Raw genomic sequence first — 22,653 nt, forward strand, 5'->3', positions numbered from 1 at the left:
GTGATGGCCGTCCCGTACGGCGTACTGTAGCCATGCGTGTTCCGGGATTCGGGGGTGGCAGGGTCCACTGTAGCCACGCCTAGTCCCATCATCGTTATGGGGGTGCAGACTTTTAGGGTACGGCCCATGGCCGCTTGCCAGGGGGCGGCTTCTTGGAATCGATCTTCTTGGGCCGGCTTCTTGGAGTCGGCCTTTCCGCGGCTGGCTTCTTGGAGCCGGCCCTATTGTGGCATCCTCCAAGAGAGTTTATTGTCGGGCCGCCTTCTAGTAGCCGGCCTGTGTGATAGCCGGCCGGAAGAAGGCGGCCCCGTGTCTTGGGCGCATCAAGGCTCGGTCGGCCCATTGTTTTTTCTATGGGCCAAATGGAGCCGGCTAGGCTACCCGTGGTCATTTACTCCAACAGTAGTCCCCGAAGCTGGTTGGGCTTCGTGGCTGAAGGGGGAATCGAGAAGCTCGGCCAGCTTCCTATCCCGAAGAGCCGGAAGCTAGGAGCCGGCTTCTCTTATGCTTGCCTTCTCGGCGAAGTCTCCTTGAAATCCGAAGGCGGGAACCAGCTGGCGCGCTAACCAGGCGGCAGGCTGACTGCCCACCATCCGCGCGCCATGTGGCACCCTTCGGCCGGACGGGCCTGCCAGCCCACGCGCGTGACGGGATGCTGCCACAAGCTGGGGCCTGCCACTTCCACGCCTCGGCCCGTGCGCAGATCTTCTGCGGCCCAAACTGACCGCACGTCTTCCGGTGGTTCCCACTCGCCATAAAGGCGCGATAATCGCGGGTCGTGGGGGAGTGGGCGCAGTTAATCCCACGCCCTCCCGCACCTCGCCTCCTCGGCATCGCCGCACGAGGCTATAAGTAAGGGCGGGAAGGGGGAGCGGCAGTCGTTCGCATGCTCGCCCTCACTCCACCACCTCCCTCTTCTTCTTCTTCGCAGCAGCTCTCCGCAGCGCTTCTGTTCCGCCACTCTTTCTTCTTCCTAGCGTGCCGCAAACTCGCCGCCACCGTGCCGAGCGCTCTCCGTCGCCCCAGCGCCGGCATGGCTCCGACGTCGAGCTCCCGGGACGGCTCCAACGTCCGCGACGACCACATCGATTTTCTCCGCAAGACGCGGCGGTTGCCAGGCGAAGATCTTGTGCAGGTCCACCTCGCGTTGGCGAGGGAAGTTTCGCCGGCGCCGGAGGAGGGCGAGCAAGTGATCTTCTACTCGCATTGCCTGCGTGGCGTCGGCCTTCCTGCGAGCGGCTTCTTCCACGCGTTTCTCGACTTCTATCATCTTCAGCCGCACCACCTCACCCCCAACACGGTGGTGCTGCTGTCGGCCTTCGTCACTTTGTGCGAAGGTTTCCTCGGTGTCCTCCCCACCATCGAGCTCTGGGGGGAGTTTTTCCAATCCAAGCTCGGCACGGTCGTCGCAAGCGTGCCGGCTCCATGCGGCGCCTTCATCGCCATGCAGAGGTCCACCGCCGACAACCCGTTCCCTCCTATCGTGATGATCCAGTCGTTGAAGCTCTGGCAAAAGTCTTATTTCTACATGAAGAACGTCGCCCCAAATGGTGACTACGTCAACTTGCCGGCTTACGTAGCCAGCCCACTGCCTGGGAGGCAGCCTTCGTGGTCCTTCTGGGCCAGGTCGCTGATGCCGGCTGGAGCTGGTGCCGTCGCCCGGCTTTGGGTGCTGATCTAGTCAGAGCACCTGGCCGGGCCCGACTTGATAGCCGCCTTCGTCGAGCGCCGGGTACTCCCGCTCCAAGGCCGCCCTCATCTGATCTGTCAGATGAGCGGCCGCTTCGACCCAAGCCGGCTCAGCACCACAGAGATGCCTCACGACGAGGTATCTTACATGGCGAACTACATCGTCAACTGCAAGATCACCGAGGAGTGGCAGTATGGCAAGGAACCGTACTCTCGTGCCAACCCCCACCCATAGTAAGCCTTTCTTTCCTTTCTTCTTTTTCTTGTTGTCGGGTTCTTTTTGGCCGGCTTCTGACCAGTCGGCTTGTCTTCGATCAGAACCTCCTTCTTCATCCTTCGGCCGGGATTGTGGGGCCGGAGTGCGAGTTCGCCCCTGACCGCGTGGTGGACGACCTTGACGACCCCGACTTGGGGGTGCCTGCCCTAGACGACGACGCCGTAGGAGGAGGTGGCGAGATAGGCGGCTCCGGGTTCACCGCCGGCTTTGACGACTGGCCCGACGATGACGAGGCCGAGCCTATCCCGCGCCGCCAGCCGGCGACCAACCCCCAAGGCGCCGGCCCGTCCGGCAGGCCGACCGCACTAGGTGGCGCGCAGAAGCGTCGAGCGGCGCCGACTCTCTTCGGCGGCCGGCCGAAGAAACCCAAGGGATCCGCGGCGGCGACCAAGAGGGACGAGGCGGCCACGAAGACGACCCGCTTTCGCAAAGTGGTGAAGCAGCCGCAGGCGGTTTCGGCGTAAGTTCTGGTCCTTACGCGTTTTTCTTTCTTTCTTTAGTCGATGCTCTTCTAAGTCCTTTCTACATTTCATCAACCAGGGCCCCGCTCTCTCTTGAGCGGACTACCGCCGCCTCCATAGTCGGCGGGGCAGGAGGATCTGCGGGTTCCCGCCGCATAGACCCCCGCATCGAGCTCCAGGCGGCGACGGAGCGGAACACGCGGGAGGCGCGGGAGGAGCAGGAGGAGGAGGAGCGGAGGGCAGCCGCCGCCGAGTCGGCCCGGGAGACGACGGCGGAGTCAGCCGAGGCACAGGCCGACGCGGCGGCCAGGGCCTAGGCAGAGGCCGAGGCCGTAGAGAGGGCGGCGGAGACCCTGCACGGCCAGCCTCCGCAACTCGTCATCCCCCTCCGCTCCGTGGCCCCCGATATCCCGGTGCCCCCGGTGGAGGAAATCGGCCGTGACCCGCCAGTGATGGAGAGGGAGGGGGCAACGTAGTCGTCCCGGAGGGAGAAGTGGTGCCGCCTCCATCGTCCGAGACCGGCCCAGGCGGCCAGCCCGAGGTGCCGCCTGAGCAGCCGGCTAGAGGAGAGCCGACTGCAGGGGCAGATCTTGTGGTTCTTGTCGCCGACTCATCGGCGTGCGGGAGGGCGGCTTCGGAGCCTGATCCGCAGGGGGGCGCTGGCTCCAGCTTGTTGTCGCACGATCTGGAGTCGGCCACCATCAGCTTGCCAGGGTGGACACCGAGCGGTGGGACAGCTGCGTTGAGCCTGGCGGCGCAAGATGTCCGTAGCCGGCTTCAGGCTCAGGCTACCGCTCTGAAGCAGTGCACCCAAGAGTTTCTAGAAATGTGGGTGGTCGTTCGGGTGAGTTTCCCTGCTCTTTATTTCTTCCGTGGGGGCGCGTCAACGCACCCACTGGGTGTAGTCCCGGAGTTCCGAGTTGGCTGCTGAGTAGGCGGCATGGAACTTCTCCGAAGACTTTGTTTTAATGACTTGCTCTTGCTCGCACCTTCATCCTATTTGCGGGATTATCACAACCTCCACGCTGCTACCTTTAACTCCCAGGTCCGGGAGGTGAACCAGAAGGCCACCGATCTGTCGGAGAGCCGGCGTGAGTGCTTTGTTTTTTTATCTCATGTGGGGGCACGTCAGCGCACCCACTGGGTGTAGTCCCCGAGATTCGGGCCGACTGCTGAGCAGTCGGGTCGGATCGTTCTTGCCGACTTCTTTCTTAATTTCTTCCTCTTCATATTGGCAGGAGCCAATGCCGACTTGAGGCAGCAGCTGGGTGTGGCCCAGACCGCCCTTTGCACCAAGGAGGGCGTGTTCAGCACCTTGGCTCAGGAGCGTGACCGCCTGGCCAAGAAACTGGCCGACCAGGAGGAAATCCACAAGGCGGCCCTGAAGGCAGCGCAGGACAGTGAGGCCGCCCTCAAAGCCGAATATGAAACCGAGGCGGCAAGCTGGGCCTAGGCAAGGCAAGCTCTAAGCAAAGGCTACGGCCGGGTCGAGGATTTGACTGACGGTAGGCCGCCTTCTTCTTCGTTCCTTTGCTTGTCCTTGCAAACCGGTTTGTCTCCTGACTTGTTCTGTTTCTTTCTTCTTTGTGAAGAGTACTTTCCTGGCTACTCCGTCACCGCCAACCAAGTCATCAAAGCTCACCGTGAGGCCCAGCGGCAGGCTGGGGTTGAGATCGCACCAGACGCCAGCCGGTCGCTTGAGGAGCGGCTTCTGGCGATCCAGGCCCGCCTCCAACCGGCCTACCGCATGCTCCATCGGCTTTAGCGTGTCGGAGCACAGGTGCTGGCCGCCCTCTGGCCTGGCGAAGTAATTCCCCGCACCCCCAGCCATACTGCCGACTGGCTGGAGGTAGCAGTCGGCCGCCTCGAGGCCTGGAAGGCTTCAGCAGCGCGGTCCGGCGCCCGACGGGCGCTAGAGTTCATCCGGGCTTGGTACCCTGGGCTGAACTTGGACCAGCTACGCACTTGGCGGCAGGAGGCTGACGAGGAGCTGGAGGCGGTGCGGCCGGCTATCATCCAGTGTGCCTCGGTGATCGCCGACTTTACCGACACCAGCGCCTTTGCTCCTGAGGTAAACGAAGACGGCGTCACGCAGCCGGAGGAATGGTTTGGGCTGAACCCGGCCGACGGTGAAGACTCGGCGGAGGAGATCGACTCCAGCGACGAGGGTGAAGAGGAGGAGGAGGAAGACGGCGAAGACGCTGTGCCGGATGGTGAAGCAGCCAGCCAGCTTCAGCCTGATCGTGCCTCCAGCAACAAGGCGCGTGCGAATGCTCTGCCTGCCGCAGGCGACGATCAGGCCGACACTCGCCAGCCGGCCACTCCTCCAGCCAACACCGCCGTCTCCACCAATCCGCCTGACGCCTCGGACGCTCCCTTCGCTTGATTCGCTGTTTTTACTTTCCTGCTTGTCACTCTTTGAACAGCTTTATTAACTTTGCGCAATTCCACCCACTGGGGGTGTATTCAAACTTTGTCGAATGCCGTCCTCTCAAAGGCCTTTTGTGTAAATATTATTATGCATGTGCTTGGCTTCCATTCCTACTTGCTTTTTAGCTTTTGGCTTTTTTCCTTTGTCGCCTTCCCTTGGTTGCCGCCTTCCCAGACGGACAGCTTCTCTGCAGTCTGTGGCCGGGTAAGGAATTTGGCCGTCCGAAAAGGCAAGTACTCAAGCTTTCTTAGATTGTAGCAGAATAAGAAGGGAAGCCGGCCAACCGGCTGCTTCGACACCCGGTTGGCGAGGGGGAGCCGGCTTGTGTTATGTAAGTTCATTAGTCCTTAGCCGTTTTTCATGTGGGCCTCCTTTTCTGCCTTTGGCTCTTGCTAGTCGGGCAGCCGATTCTTCGAGTTGTGACTTTCACAAGAGAAGGCTTGGGTGCCGGCACATTACTTGTCTGACTGTAGGTAGAACTTGGACATAACTCAAGGCGGCAAGTCCCCGGGCCGACTAGTCATACCCGGTGCCGGATGAAAAAATGAATGTAGTGGCATAACCATGGGTATGATACCCGGCATACATAGATAAAACAGGGTAGTCCCCGCGAACTCCTCGGGGATTCCGTTGTCTCATACTTAATACAAAAGGAAGCATGATACATACTGCATTTCAACTGTTGAATCTTCGAAGAAGATTGGCGTTCCTTGGACGCTCCGACTCCTTGCCGGAATCGTCTCTCTTGCGTGCCTTCGGCTTCTACGCGTCGACCAGGTAGTAGGAGTCATTTCCTAGAGCCCGGCTGATGACGAAGGGGCCTTCCCAAGGGGCCGAGAGCTTGTGCTGGCCAGCTATTCGCTGTATCAGCCGGAGCACAAGATCTCCCTCTTGGAAAGCTCTTGGCTTGACCCTCCAACTGTGGTAACGGCGTAGACCCTGCTGGTAGATGGCGGACCGGCTGAGGGCTAACAGACGGCTTTCTTCCAGCAAGTCGACGCCGTCTTCTCGTGCTTCCTTAGCCTCCGCCTCCATGTACATGCTGACCCGAGGTGAGTCGAACGCGATGTTAGTTGGGATGACAGCCTTGGCACCATATACAAGGAAGAAGGGGGTGAAGCCGGTTGACTTGTTTGGGGCAGTGCGCAGACTCCAGAGGACGGTCGGTAGCTCGTCGAGCCAGCAGCCGGCCAAACGCTCAAGTGGCACGACCAGTCGGGGCTTGATGCCGGAGAGGATGAGGCTGTTTGCTCGCTTGACTTGGCCATTTGACTGCGGGTGGGCAACGGACGCTAAGTCCAGTCGGATGCCCTGTGTCGCGCAGAAATGTGCCAGTGCTCCCTTGGCAAAATTCGTGCCGTTGTCGGTGATGATGTTGTGTGGTACTCCATACCGGGTTGTAATGTCTGCAATGAATGTCACGGCAGTCGGCCCATTCAGTTTCTTGATCGGCTTTGCTTCAATCCATTTGGTAAATTTGTCCATGTCGACAAGCAGATGTGTCATGCTGCCGCGCGCCGTCTTGAATGGGCTGACCATGTCCAGACCCCAGACGGCAAAAGGCCAAGTGATGGGGATGGTCTTGAGTGCAGAAGCCGGCAGGTGTTGCTTGGAGCCGAAGATTTAGCACCCTTTGCAGTGTTTGACTAATTCCTTGGCATCCTCCAAAGCAGTCGGCCAGAAGAATCCATGGCGGAAAGCCTTGGCGACGAGTGCCCTGGAGGCGGCATGGTGGCCACATTCGCCTTGGTGGATGTCTTTGAGGATTGCTATGCCTTTCTCTGGCTCGACGCAGCGCTGGAAGACTCCGGTAACACTGCGCCTAACAAGCTCTTGGTTCATTATTGTGTATGCTCCAGCTCGGCGTTGGACTTGTCTTGCCGAGATCTCGTCAGTCCGCAGCTCTCTGTTTATCAGGAAATGGAGGATGGGCTGGGCCCATGATGGAGCTGTGACTTCTTCGATTGCCAAAACGGCTACTGCGACCAGGGTGGGCAGGCTGGGTTGTGAGGAGTTGGAGTCGGCCACCGCCTGATGTGTTGCTGCAGTCCTCGGGCCGGATTCGACTATGGCAGTCCCCGAGCCGGCTGCCGAAATCCCCGAGCCGCGTGTCTGGTCCCCGAAGTCGGATCCGACTGTGTCGGGGTTAGGCGGCACGAAGATGGAACTGGATTCTGGAGACGGCTTGACAAATGGCTTGAGGAGGCGTTGGAGGGCGACGCCAGTTGGTATATCTTTCCGGGTGGAGCCTATTCGTGCCAGGGCATTTGCTTGCTCGTTGTCGGCCCGTGGCACGTGGAGGAACTCGCATCCCTCAAAATATCCGCTGATCTGCTGAACGAGGAAACGGTAGCTTGCCATGTTTGTGTCCTTGGCGTCCCAGTCGGCGGATGATTGCTGAACCACCAAGTCTGAGTCGCCATAACACAAGATCCGGCGGATGCCGAGTTCCTTGGCTAGCCGGAGCCCGTGTATGAGCGCCTCGTACTCGGCCACATTGTTGGAGGCGGCAAAGTGGATTTGCAATGTGTATCTGAGTTTGTCGCCTTTGGGAGAGGTGAGGACGATGCCGGCTCCCAAGCCGGTGTGCATCTTGGATCCGTCAAAGTGCATCCGCCAATGAGTGGAGTCGGGGGCCGGTGGCAGGTACTGGGTCTCGGCCCAGTCGACGAGGAAGTCGTCCAATGCTTGGGACTTGATGGCGGTGCGGGGCTGATAGTAGATTGTGTAAGGAGCCAGCGCAATGGCCCATTTCGCCACTCGGCCGGATGCATCCCGGCTGCCTATGATCTCGGCAAGCGGGGCAGTGCATACGACCGTGATGGGATGTTCTTGAAAGTAGGGCTTGAGTTTCTTGGAGGCGAAGTACACACCATAGCACATTTTCTGATAGTGCGGGTAGTTCTGCTTTGAGGTGGACAGTACTTCGCTTAAATAATATACCGGCCCCTAGACTAGCTGAGCTCGGCCTTCTTATATACGCTGGACCACGATGACTGTGCTGACCACCCGGCTGGTGGCGGCAATGTAGAGGAACATGGGCTCTTTCTCAGTTGGGGCCGCCAAGACAGGCGGTGTGGACAGCATCTTCTTCAGCTCGTGGAAAGCTTGGTCCGCCTGGTCATTCCACTCAAAGTGAGTGGACTTCTTCATGAGTCGGTAGAGGGGGAGAGCCTTCTCTCCGAGCAGGCTGATGAAGCGGTTCAAAGATGCCAGGCATCCGGTGAACTTTTGGACATCTCCAGCTTGGTAGGGATCTTCATTTTCTCTATGGCCTTGATCTTCACTGGGTTGCATTCGATGCCGCGTTCGGAGACCAGGAAGCCTAGAAGCTGGCCGGCTGGTACCCCGAACACGCACTTCTCCGAGTTGAGCTTGATCTGAAACCGGCGCAAATTCTCAAAGGTCTCCTTGAGGTCTTCCAGCAAGGTGTCGTGTTTCTCCGTCTTCACCACAACATCGTCTACGTAGACGTGGGCATTTCTGCCGAGTTGCTTGAGGAGGCATTTCTGCATGCAACGCTGAAAGGTGGCACCGGAATTTCTCAAACCGAATGTCATGGTCAGGTAACAGAAAGCTCCGAATGGGGTGATGAAGGTGGTCTTCAGGCGATCAGCTGGGTCCAACTTTATCTGGTGGTAACCCGAGTAAGCACCCAAAAAACTCAACAGCTCGCATCCGGCTGTGGAGTCTATCACTTGGTCAATCCTTGGCAGGGCAAAAGGATCTTTAGGGCAGGCTTTGTTGAGGCTGGTGTAGTCAATGCACATGCGCCACTGCTTGTTCTTCTTTAGCACTAGAACTGGGTTGGCTTGCCATTCAGGAAAGAACACCTCCATAATGAAGTCGGCTGCCAGAAGCCGGGCTATTTCCTCTCCAACCACTCTTCTCTTCTCTTCTGACAGGCGGCGCAAGGGCTACCTGACCGGCTTGTCTTCAGATCGGACGTGTAACTTGTGCTCGGCGAAATCCGTCGGGACACCCGGCATGTCTTTGGGAGACCATGCGAAGATGTCCCGATTCTCATGGAGGAAATCGACGAGCTCGCCTACCTATTTGCTGTCGAGGCCGGAGCCTACAACATCGTACCTCTCTGGGTGCTCCGGGTCCAGGGGTATCTTCTTTGTCTCTTTGTCCGGCTGGAAAGAACCTTGAGCTTCACATTCTTTGGGGTCAGGGGATAGGGCCTGCTGCTTGCCAGCCATGGCCATAACTCGATTCAACATCTTGTTTTCTTCAGTGATCGCAAGGGACTCGGCCAGCCGGCTGCTAGCTGCTGCACATTCAGAAGACTTCTTATAGTCTCCGGCTATGGTGATGATGCCCTTGGAACTCGGCATCATCATCTTGAGGTAGGCGTAGTGGGGCACAACCATAAACTTGGCCAACGCTGGTCGGCAGCAATGTGTGGTACGGGCTCTCCAGATCTACTACCTCAAACCATATTGCCTCTCGGTGGAAATGATCTTTGCCCCCAAAGAGGACATCCATCTTGATCTTGCCGATTGGCGAGCAGGATAGGCGGGGTACGATGCCGTGGAACACAGTCCGGCTTGGCATGAGTTGCTTCGGCTTGATGTTGAGCTTCTCCATGGTGTCTCGGTACAGTATGTTGATGCTGCTCCCGGCATCTATCAGCACGCGGGAGAAACGGGCAGCACGCCTTTCTGTCGCGAGGGTGGCGTCCAAAACCAAGGCATAGGAGCCAGGAGACGGCATCACCTCTGGGTGGTCGGCCTGGCTCCAGCTGATAGGCTTCTCCGACCAGTGCATAAACTCGGGGTTATTGGAGGCGACCGCGTTGACTTCTTGCTGTTGTCGGCGCCGGCTGCGCCGATCTACTGTCTGGCTTGTAAACACGACGTAGGCGGCGTGCTCATCAGGGAACTCGTCTTGGATAGCTCCGACTACTGGCCGAGCGGCCGGCTGCTGTGGGGCAGGACGCGGCTGGCCTGCAGGCGGAGGCGGCAACAGCCCCTCGCCTTTGGAGATTTGGGTGAGCCAATGGCACTTCCGAGTTGTGTGGTTGGACGGCTTTGCGCCGCTGTGGAACTTGCAGGGGCATCGAGGGTTTGCTCGTAGGAGAAAGCTGGCTGCCAAGCCGGCCTGCCGCCCTTTTGTTTCTTGGGTGTCGGCCGCCCCTCAGGCTGCTCGTCTTCGACTGTAGCCACCTGCCAGCTAGTGGAAGGTGGCATAGGGGCCTTACGTTTGTGGTCGCTTTGATATGGGCGTCGGCTTGATTCTCCAGCCGGCGTCTTGGGAGCCGGCGCCAGCCCTTTTCCAGAGGCGTCTACTCGGAGCTCAGTCTTCATTGACGAGTCAGCCGTGGCATACTTGTCCGCTATGATCAGCAGCTCGTCGAGGGTAGCCGGCTCGTCACAGAGGAGTCGGTGCTTGAGGGGGGTGCCCTTTCTGCACCTGGCGGTGAAGTACTCTATGGCTTGAACCTCGTGCACCCCTTCGCAGGAGTTGCGGAGCTCGTCCCAACGCGTGAGGTAGTCGCGGGTTGATTCATTGGGCCCTTGTACGCACAAGGAGAGCTGTCGGGGCTTGGGAGCCCGTTTGTAGGTGCTGGTGAAGTTGCATATGAAGGCTTCTGTGAAGTCCAGCCAACTGTTGATGTTGTAAGGCTTGAGGCTATTGAGCCAGGTGCGTGTCGTGCCTTGGAGCATCAGGGGGACATATTTCATGGCAATGCGTCTGTTGCCATTTGCTATGCGAACCGCGGTGGAGTAGTCGGTCAACCAATCTTCCGGCTTCACTGAGCCGTTGTACTTGGGCGTGTCTCTTGGGAGCTAGAACCCTTTGGGAAAGGGCTCGTCGCGGATGCGGGGGCCGAAACACGGAGGACCGACATCATCTTCTTCTTCCAGGGCCAGGGATCGTGCAAGGCGGTCGATCCGATGGCGGGCATCATTCTCGCCGACTCCTTCGCGGCGACCAAGTCGGCCGCTGAGAGTCGGATGCATGACAGGTGGCGGGGTAGGATATCTCTCCCCGCGAGGTGGAGGAGGAGTCAGGTCACCTCGTCGTTCCACACCCTGAGGGCGGCCTTCTGCGTCGCGCTCGATGGTGATTCGAGTCCGGCTGCGGCTAGCAGCCTGCTCCTTCTCTTGTCTTGCACGAGCGCCGCCCGCAGTCGGCTCGCACGATGTCACGCCGTGGTCTCGGCGAGGAGGGCTTCCATCTCGGACGCCGGCTTCGTGCCGCTCTGCGGCCGCGTCGATTAGCTATTGGATGCATCTGGTCATGAAGGGGAGCTCGTCGGCCCCCAGTCTGTTTAGCTCGTCTACAATCGACTGGGCGGCTCGTAGATTCTCGAGGGGTGTGGCGTAGACTGGGCGGTCTGCTCCCAGCATGCCGGCAATGGTCGCGCCGTGTTTCTTGACGACGCCGACTCGGCTTGGCCCTTCTGGAGGCAGCATGCCGAAGGCGGCGCGGTCGACTTCGCGCTGGTGGGCTTCAGTGAGGCGTCTCATGGAGGCTATCCTCTGGCCCTCCGTAAGGAAACCAAGGGGGCGTGCCTCCAGCGTCTCGGCGTCAGCGTACGCCGGGATGGGGGCGGATAGATCGTGCACTGTTGCTTGCAGGGCGTCACGTGCGTTCTCGTTGGAGGTGACACCGTGGCTGATGACTAGCACTTCGGTGACGGTGCTGCCTCCGCTGTCGGCCCGAGGGAGAGGGTCGTTGAGGGAGTCCCGGACTAGGGGGTGTCCGGATAGCCGAACTATCATCATCAGCCGGACTGCAAGACTATGAAGATACAAGATTGAAGACTTCGTCCCGTGTCTGGATGGGACTTTCCTTGGCGTGGAAGGCAAGCTTGGCGATACGGATATGTAGATCTCCTACCATTGTAACCGACTCTGTGTAACCCTAGCCCTCTCCGGTGTCTATATAAACCGGATGGCTTTAGTCTGTAGGACGAACAACAATCATACCATAGGCTAGCTTCTAGGGTTTAGCCTCCTTGATCTCGTGGTAGATCTACTCTTGTAACACACATCATCAATATTAATCAAGCAGGACGTAGGGTTTTACCTCCATCAAGAGGGCCCGAACCTGGGTAAAACATCGTGTCCCTCATCTCCTGTTACCATCCGCCTAGACGCACAGTTCGGGACCCCCTACCCGAGATCCGCCGGTTTTGACACCGACATTGGTGCTTTCATTGAGAGTTCCTCTGTGCCGTCACCGATAGGCTCGATGGCTTCTCCGATCATCATCAACGACGCAGTCCAGGGTGAGACCTTCCTTCCCGGACAGATCTTCGTATTCGGCGGCTTAGCACTGCGGGCCAATTCGCTTGGCCATCTAGAGCAGATCGAAAGTTACGCCCCTGGCCGTCAGGTCAGATTTGGAAGTTTGAACTTCACGGCTGACATCCATGGGGACTTGATCCTCGATGGATTCGAGCCACAGCCGAGCGTGCCGCACTGTCACGACGAGCACGATTTAGCTCTGCGGCCGGACAGTACCCTGGAGGCCGCACTTCAGCCCGCTCCGATCTTCAATTCAGAGCCGGCTGCGCAGATCGAGGACGGATGGTTAGACACCGCCTCGGGGGCTGCAACCTCTACGGCGATAGAGCCGAACATTGATCTTGTCCCTCACGAGGCTCGTGACTCCGAGGTGCTGGACTCCTTGCCGGACTCCGAACCTCCCGCGCCCCCACCAATCGAATCCAGTTGGGCACCGATCATGGAGTTTACTGCCTCAGACATCTTTCAACACTCACCTTTTGGCGACATCCTGAGTTCGCTAAGGTATCTCTCATTATCAGGAGAGCTCTGGACGGACTGCGGCCAGGATGGTTGGGATGCGGACGACGAAGAAATTCAAAACCCACCCACCACCACTTGGTAGCCACTGTCGATGATCTAACCGACATGCTAGACTACGGCTCCAAAGACATCGACGGTATGGATGACGATGCCGGAGACGACCAAGAACCAGCGCCTACCGGGCACTGGAAAGCCACCTCATCATATGATATATACATGGTAGATATCCCAAAGGATGGAAATGACGAAGGGGCAGCGGAGGATGACCCCTTGTCACGCCCAATATGCGACCCTATCCAAAAGGAACTCGAAGGTCCCACCAAGGATAGACCCGCATATTGAAACGCTTTTGCAAGGTGGATATCATTACATCAACATTACATAATACATGCGGATACATACAAGAGGCATACAATGCCACACGATTACAACATCACAATACATAAGAGCATCATCCGGCTACGGATGAATCACAAACAGAAACTCAAACGACATCCACCCTGCTAGCCCAGGCTGCCGACCTGGAACCTATCCCTGATCGAAGAAGCAGAAGAAGAACTCAACGCAAGCAAGCATCACTCTCGCATCATGATCATCGCACAACCTGTACCTGCAACCGTTGTTGTAGTAATCTGTGAGCCACGAGGACTCAGCAATCCCATTACCATGGGTATCAAGACTAGCAAAGCTTAAAGGGAAAGGAAGGGGTAAAGTGGTGAGGCTGCAGCAGAAACTAAGCATATATGGTGGCTAACATACGCAAATAAGAGCGAGAAGAGAGCAAAAGGAACGATCGTCAACTAGCAACGATCAAGAAGTGATCCTGAACTCGTACTTACGTTAAACATAACCCAGAAACCGTGTTCACTTCCCGGACTCCGCCGAGAAGAGACCATCACGGCTACACACGCGCTTGATGCGTTTTAATTCGGATCTGGTGTCAAGTTATCTACAACCGGACATTAACAAATTCCCATCTGCCTATAACCGCACGCACGGCTTTCGAAAGATTATACCCTGCAGGGGTGTCCCAACTTAGCCCATGACAATCTCTCGTGATCAACGGAGGAATAGACCTTCTCCCAGGAAGACCCGGTCAGACTCGGAATCCCGGTTTACAGGACATTTCGACAATGGTAAAACAAGACCAGCAAAGTCGCCCGATGTGCCGACAATCCCGATAGGAGCTGCACATATCTCGTTCTCAGGGCAACACCGAATGAGACATCCTACGAGTAAAACCAGTCCTCGAGTTGCCCCGAGGTGGCCCCACAGTCTACTCGGTTCGGACCAACACTTAGACAAGCACTGGCCCGGGGGGGGCTAAATAAAGATGACCCTCGGGTAGGCCGACCCAAGGGAAAGGGATAGGTGGTGGTGAGGCAAATGGTAAAACCAAGGTTGGGCCTTGCTGGAGGAGTTTTATTCAAAGCGAACTATCAAGGGGGTCCCATAAATCACCCGACCGCGTAAGGAACGCAAACTCTGGGAACATAACACCGGTATAACGGAAACTAGGGCGGCAAGAGTGGAACAAAGCACCAGGCAAAAGGCCGAGTCTTCCACCCTTTACCAAGTATATAGATGCATTAATAATATAAGGATATTGTGATATCCCAATCAAAATCCTGTCCACCATGGAGCAATCTTCAACTTCACCTGCAACTAGCAACGCTATAAGAGGGGCTGAGCAAAAGAGGTAACATAGCCAAACAACGGTTTGCATAGGAAAGGTGTCAAAAGGTTAGAGGTTCATGGCAATTTGGGATGGCTTGATAAACAGGTAATAGGTAGCGCAGCATAGCGATAGAATGAAGCAACTAGCATAGCAATGATAGTAGTGTGATCCAGGGTAGCGGTCATCTTGCCTGAAATCCCGCAAGGAAGAAGAACGAGTCCATGAAGAAGACGAACGGATGAAGCCGAACCAACCGTAGACGAACGAATCCTCACGATCGCAACGAAACAGGAACTAACAAGAAGAAGCACACAACATAGTAAACACACAACACATGAACAAGGCATGATGCACAACAAACATGATGCATGATAAAGCTACATGAAACAAGAGCAACACATCAAGGCAAGTTTAAATGAGGCCGGGAACAACATATAACAATTTCGGTAAGTCCTCATATGCATATTTCGAAGTTGATCCAGATCTGAATAAACCTCATGTTCAAGTTTTTAAACATCAAGTTAAGATGCACCAAGATGATCTACACGAGATTCTAGTCAAGTTACATATAAACTTCATTTAGTTCGGAGCTACGGCCTAGAAGATATGAGTAAAACAAGATCAACATGGCATTGATGCAAAATGCACCCAAACATCAAGCAAACACCTCAAAACAAGGATGCAACATGATAATATGAAGCTACATGCAATTCTAAGCAAGTTTCATATAGAGCACACTCAAAACGGAGCAACGGTTCAACACACACACATGAAACAAGTTATAGCAACAATCTGTCCAAAACAGCAACTAGGCATATTGCAAGCATCAAAACAACATGCTACAGCATCTCAACATGAAAACAAAAGACATGGGCATGATGTACAGGTAAAGCATTACAAAACATGAACACTGAGCTATCTCTATAAATCACTAGAACATGCTCAAACACACATGGTAAGATTGCAAGTTATAACAATTTCAGACTTTGCAGAAAATAACATCACGATGCAATGTTCAGAGCTATCAAACAACATGTTACAGGAACTTATCATGGCAAACAAGGCATGGCAGGAATCTACTAATTGCATAGATCAAAAGTCCTTTACTGACCATAAGCCAAAAAGGATCAGAAAATATGATGGCACCCACGTAAACATAGCAAGTTATATTACAGATTTAAACATGGCAGGAACAGAATTATGAAGGCATGTAGATGAACTTGTACCACTCACCACAGAGCAAAACATGGCATGGCAAGGCAACCAACAGTAATAAGGAATGTTTGTGAAGCTAAGCATGGCAATAGCAAGTTCATAGGGTGCATGGAACACTAGCAAAACACATGGAAACAACTGAACTTAATGTTAACAGGCTGACAGCAACATTATGAAGCAACTTTCGAGCAAGATATGAACAAGCTACAGCAACCTATAAATGCAACTAGGGGTATGGATGGATAGAGGATGACATGTAGATCAAAACATGTTTATAGAACATCTCCAGGTTATGCATAGAATGATTAGTAGCAACATGTTTATATAGCATCATGAAATAACAGATTCAGCCTAGCAAACAGTAACAGCATGTACACTACTTAACAAGCTCGATTCACTCACCACAAGTCATTGCATGACAGTATAAGCATAGCATCATCAAGAAGGCATGTTTGTGAAACAAACCAAGTCAAGAACAAGTCCATATCATGCAAGGATCAACTATAGCAACCTTGGCCAAATTGAATAACATGTAAACAATCTGCCAGGAAACATTTTGAAGCAAAAGTAGATCCCTCAAATGACATGCTAGACTACTCCATAATTACAAACAAGGGCACTAATGGATAGACAATAACCACATGTCCGAAACACCCTTACTGAAGTATCTCAAAATATGCATGGATCTCTCTGTAGCATCAAGTTTACATGGCATCAAAATAACAATAGAACAAGGGCTAAAACAGCAATATCACGATGCCTAGTCTGCATGCTTGTGCTAGTCACCACATTGATCACAAAAATACATGGTAAGCACCTCTGTAAAGAAGACATAGCATAGATCAAAACACATGTAGACATCAACCTCATAGGATGCACACATCAATCATGGCAAAAATGACAAAAGAGCTCGTTCTGTTAACAGACAGTAGAGAACATCATGAAGCACTCTTACAACGATGATTCAGGCATCAAGATGAGCTCTAATGAATATGATGCAATGGAATGAAATGATGTACTCTTCAGGGCGAACACTTTGACATATTACACGCACGAAACGGAGCTACGGATGCAGAGATACGGCAGGTCAAACATGGCATGATATTGTCAAAATACTTCGGGGACTTAGTCGTTTTCACCTCGCGAAAAAAACTGGCAGGTCGGGGAAGATCCATTCCTCGCACAGAGCAGCCATGGCGGAAGTCAACGCCGACGGGGAGGGGGCGTGGGACTCCGGCGAGCGCCGGGAAGGCCCTGAATGGGTAGATCGGGCACGGGGCAACCCATTCCCGGCGTTGAGGCAGCTTGGGGCGGCACGAGTGTGGAGATCGGGGCGGCCATGGAAGCTCCTGTGAAGGTGAGAGAGAGAGAGATGCGTGAGGGAGAGATAGGGATCGGGTGAGGGAGCTCGAGGAGAACGAGGAAGATGGGGATGGGCACGGGGCACTGGCCTGGTCACTGGGGCTCGCCGGCGGGCTGCCGGTGGCCGGACGGCGAGGGCTCCGGTGCTCGGTCGCGGGAGGTGCTGTGGGAGCAGCTCGAGGAGACGAACGGGAGGAGGGAGTGGGCGCTCAGCGGCGGCGCGGGCTCGTCCGGGCCCAGATCGGCTCGGGCGGGCCGCGGATGGGCTCTAGAGGGCCGCCGCGGCGGGAGATGGTTGGGGCGACGTGGCAGCGCACGATTCGTCGGGGGCGGCGGGCGGACACGTCCGGCACGGGATGGACATGTCCGGCGGCGAGAGGTGGAAGAAGACTAGGGTTTCGGGGGATTAGACCGCGAATTTGGAAGGAGGAGACACTTTTATAGGCAGAGGGAGCTAGGAGAGTCCAAATGGAGCACGGTTTTCTGCCACGCGATCGTGATCGAACGACCGAGAGCATGGAGGGGAGTTAGATGGGTTTTGGGCCAGTTTGGAAGGGGTGTTGGGCTGCAAAGAGAAGGAGGCTTTTACGGTTACCCGGTTAACCGTTGGAGTACCAAACGACCTCCAAATGGCACGAAACTTGACAGGCGGTCTACCGGTGCTATACCAAGGCCGCTTGGCAAGGCTCGGTCCATTCCGAGAATGTTTAATACCCGCTCACAACGAGAGATGAAAGGGGAACGCCGAAGGGCATAGGAGTGCCAAATTGCAAAACGGACAACGGGGAAAAGGCTCGGATGCATGAGACGAACACGTATGCAATGCAATGCACATGATGACATGACAAAATGCAACACGCAAGCAAATGACATGGCAACAACGACGAATAACTGGCAGACACCTGGCGCATCGGATCCGGGGCATTACAACACTCCTCCACTAACAAGAGATCTCGTCCCGAGATCTTAGGACCGAGACGGAAGAGAAAAGGGATGAGGTGAAGCAAGAACTGAAGAGAAGAAGCAAAGAATTCAGAGCACTTGAGAATAAGAGAGGAACGACGAGAATGTCGAGAATCAAATGCTCACGAAATCAGATAGACTATGAAACCACTCCGGTTAGAATGAGATAAGAAACGAATAAAACAGAAAGGATTTAGGCAGCACTCCGGCTAGAACATGGAAAGAATAGAACATGAACTTGAGAGCATGGAATGATACTTGATGAAGACATGACACAAAACTCCAGAAAGAATTGAAAGAGTATTCAATGAAAAGAATTTAGAAGGATTGAATGGAGTTGTTGAGAAAATCAACAACGAAAGAATAAGCTTGATGTGGACTTAGAGATAACATCTCAAAATTATGAGGTGATAACCAGCCGCAAACGGAAATGATTGGATAGCTTAGAAGAACGAAGAAATGCAAAACTCCACTTCAAAAGAATATGGAGAATTAATTACACTTCGAGATGTGAGAAGAAAAGATACTTGAACTCCACCGACAAAATCTTGATGAATTCTTGAAGAAAAGATTAAATCATGAAGAACCACCATGAAGAACTCCGGTAAACAAAAGGATGATGAGATAGAATGAAAGATGAAAGAATAAGATGAGCCTTGGGATGATTTAGATGGAGGTTCCGACAAAATAGTCAAGGAAATTGAACTCCGGAAAAGAAAAGATGGGAAACACTTGGGACTAGAATTTATTCATCAAGAACAAACTCCAAAGAAAAGGATACTCACTTGGATGAAATAAGAATAAGATTTATTGTATGCTTATCCTTCATCAAATTAAATTGATGACCAACAATGGATTTATCATACTACTTATTCTTCTTGAAAAGGGATTGAGAAATGACATATCGCAAACTTGAGAGGTCTTCATGAACCACTGGTAGGATTGAAGGAACGAATGGATAAAAATGATAATCGAAGAAAAAGAATCTTGATCGAACCACCGGTAGAATTCGAAAATGACTGATGAAAAAGAATGAATCACCGGGAAGAATTAGAAGAACCAATAAGCTAGAAGGGATTAGATGCAAAAGAATAAAGAGATAACGAGCTGATTAAAGAACACTTGAATGAATCGCCGGGATAAATAGAGAATGATAACTAGAATGACGGCCTCCGGTGAAAAGAAATGGAAAAACAACCCTGACATACTCCGGATGGTTAAGAAAGAATATCTGACAAATGTAATAATTTGAGAGGATAATATGAAACTAGAACCATGAATCTTCGGTAGGACGAACAAGGTTTAGAAGGAACTCTTCTTCGATCTTCAACTGATGACAGGAAAAACACCACCAAAATTACTGAGATACTCCGGGAGAATGAAAAGCGAAGAGGTTGAGCCAATGATGAGAAGAGTTTGAAAACGATCTTGAAAGGCATGTGACTGATGGAATCCATTCTTACGGCACACTTGAAAAGAATTTAAGAATAACTCCGGGGGAATTAGAAGAGTCAGGTAAGATCCTGGAAAAAGACCTGTGGGTTAGGGCCCACTGAAGAGATAACACCGTTGGAAAGGATTGTTGAACAGATAGATGATGCATCGGAACAATTGAAATATTTGAATGAGGTGACAACCTCAAATTAATTCGAACACAGACGAATCTCCTGGGATGTCTTGAACACTCCGGAAGGATAAACTGGCGAGAGGCGAACGAGCAAGGAAAACACTTCTAGGAAAAGGAAAAAGATCCACTCAAAAAACATGAATTGAGTCCACCGGAGAAGAGATGAAGAATGTCCATCAAGATGAGAATTCAGCGGTTGAAATAACTGAGGAAAGACTGAAGATACTCTGCACGAATGAAATAGATGGTCGAGAGAGACTCGGCTCCGGGAAGAAGAGGGTGGGAGGGCGGGAAAACAAAGGCAACTTGGAAGGGAAAACGACGAATATCTTGAAGAGGAAACACCGGTTGAAAAAAGCAAAGGGTTCACACGAGTAGGATGGATACTTGATTACGGACTCCGGTTCCGAGAAGAAGAACAGGGAGGGCGGGTGGGAAAAGAAAACAACTGAGGATAGAACTCAATGATGAAGAGGCTCGAGTCAACTTGATGAGAAATGCACCGGATGAAAAGAGCTGAGAACCAACGATCGGAAAACCAACTGCGTGACCCTAAAGAAAAATTTGAATGGGAAGAGAAGTAATTCAAAACACCTACGTCAAGATTCCTTACCAGAGCGACGAAGGGACTGAGGAGTAAAAAGGATTCCTACTCTCCGATATAACTAGACTCCGAAAACAGTTTTCTTCTAGACTCAACAACGGCCAAACTACACGATCAATCAAGGGGGCTCCTAGGGTCGGTCGAGGCTCTGATACGAACTTATCACGCCCAATATGCGACCCTATCCAAAAGGAACTCGAAGGTCCCACCAAGGATAGACCCGCATATTGAAATGCTTTTGCAAGGTGGATATCATTACATCAACATTACATAATAGATGGGGATACATACATCAGGCATACGATGCCACACGAATACAACATTACAATACATAAGAGCATCATCCGACTACGGATGAAACACAAACAGAAACTCAAACGACATCCACCCTGCTAGCCCAGGCTGCTGACCTGGAACCTATCCCCTGATCGAAGAAGAAGCAGAAGAAGAACTCCAACACAAGCAAACATCGCTCTCGCATCATGATCATCGCAAAACCTGTACCTGCAATTGTTGTTGTAGTAATCTGTGAGCCACGAGGACTCAGCAATCCCATTACCATGGGTATCAAGACTAGCATAGCTTAATAGGAAAGGAAGGGGCAAAGTGGTGAGGTTGCAGCAGCGACTAAGCATATATGGTGGCTAACATATGCAAATAAGAGCGAGAAGAGAGCAAGCGGAACGGTCGTGAAGCTAGCAATGATCAAGAAGTGATCCTGAACTCCTACTTACGTCAAACATAACCCAAAGACCGTGTTCACTTCCCGGACTCCGCCGAAAAGAGACCATCACGGCTACACACACGGTTGATGCGTTTTAATTCGGATCTGGTGTCAAGTTATCTACAACCGGACATTAACAAATTCCCATCTGCCTATAACCGCAGGCACGGCTTTCGAAAGATTATACCCTGCAGGGGCGTCCCAACTTAGCCCATGACAAGCTCTCGCGATCAACGAAGGAATAGACCTTCTCCCAGGAAGACCCGATCAGACTCGGAATCCTGGTTTACAAGACATTTCGACAATGGTAAAACAAGACCAGCAAAGCCTCCCGTTGTGCCGACAAATCCCGATAGGAGCTGCACATATCTTGTTCTGAGGGCACACCGGATTGTCCAAACTTCCGATAGGCCAGCCCAGAGTTGCCCCTGGTGGCCACCGGCGGTTGACAGGTTGGACCAACACTCACGACGAGCACTGGCCCGGGGGGGATAATAATATAAAGATGACCCTCGAGAGCGTGACTCCCAAGGGAAAAAGGGCTAGGTGAGGCAAATGGTAAAACCAAGGTTGGGCCTTGCTGGAGGAGTTTTATTCAAAGCGAACTGTCAAGGGGGTTCCATAAATCACCCGACCGCGTAAGGAACGCAAAATCCGGGAACATAACACCGGTATGACGGAAACTAGGGCGGCAAGAGTGGAACAAAACACCAGGCATAAGGCCGAGTCTTCCACCCTTTACCAAGTATATAGATGCATTAATAATATAAGAGATATTGTGATATCCCAACCAAAATCCTGTCCACCATGGAGCAATATTCAACTTCACCTGCAACTAGAACCGCTATAAGAGGGCTGAGCAAAGCGGTAACATAGCCAAACAATGGTTTGCATAGGAATGGTGTCAAAGGTTAGAGGTTCATGGCAATTTGGGATGGCTTGATAAACAAGTAATAGGTAACGCAGCGTACCGATAGAACGAAGCAACTAGCATAGCAATGATAGTAGTGAGATCCAGGGTAGCGGTCATCTTGCCTGAAATCCCGCAAGGAAGAAGAACGTGTCCATGAAGAAGATGAACGGATGAAGCCGAACCAACCGTAGACGAACGAATCCTCACGATCGCAACGAAACAGGAACTAACAAGAAGAAGCACACAACATAGTAAACACACCACACATGAACAAGGCATGATGCACAACAAACATGATGCATGATAAAGCTACATGAAACTACTCATGGCAAGAGATGATGCAAACAAGAGCAACACATCAAGGCAAGTTTAAATGAGGCCGGGAACAACATATAACAATTCCGGTAAGTCATCATATGCATATTTCGAAGTTGATCCAGATCTGAATAAACCTCATGTTCAAGTTTTTAAACATCAAGTTAAGATGCACCAAGATGATCTACACAAGATTCTAGTCAAGTTACATATAAAGTTCATTTAGTTCGGAGCTACGGCCTAGAAGATATGAGCAAAACAAGATCAACATGGCATTGATGCAAAATGCACCCAAACATCAAGCAAACACCTCAAAACAAGGATGCAACATGATAATATGAAGCTACATGCAATTCTAAGAAAGTTTCATATAGAGCACACTCAAAACGGAGCAACGGTTCAACACACACACATGAAACAAGTTATAGCAACAATCTGTCCAAAACAGCAACTAGGCATATTGCAAGCATCAAAACAACATGAAAACAAAAGACATGGGCATGATGTACAGGTAAAGCATTACAAAACATGAACACTGAGCTATCTCTAGAAATCACTAGAACATGCTCAAACACACATGGTAAGATTGCAAGTTATAACAATTTCAGAC

The sequence above is a fragment of the Triticum dicoccoides genome, chromosome 6B (genome assembly GCF_002162155.2).
Source record: "Triticum dicoccoides isolate Atlit2015 ecotype Zavitan chromosome 6B, WEW_v2.0, whole genome shotgun sequence".
In the NCBI taxonomy this organism is placed as follows: domain Eukaryota; kingdom Viridiplantae; phylum Streptophyta; class Magnoliopsida; order Poales; family Poaceae; genus Triticum; species Triticum dicoccoides.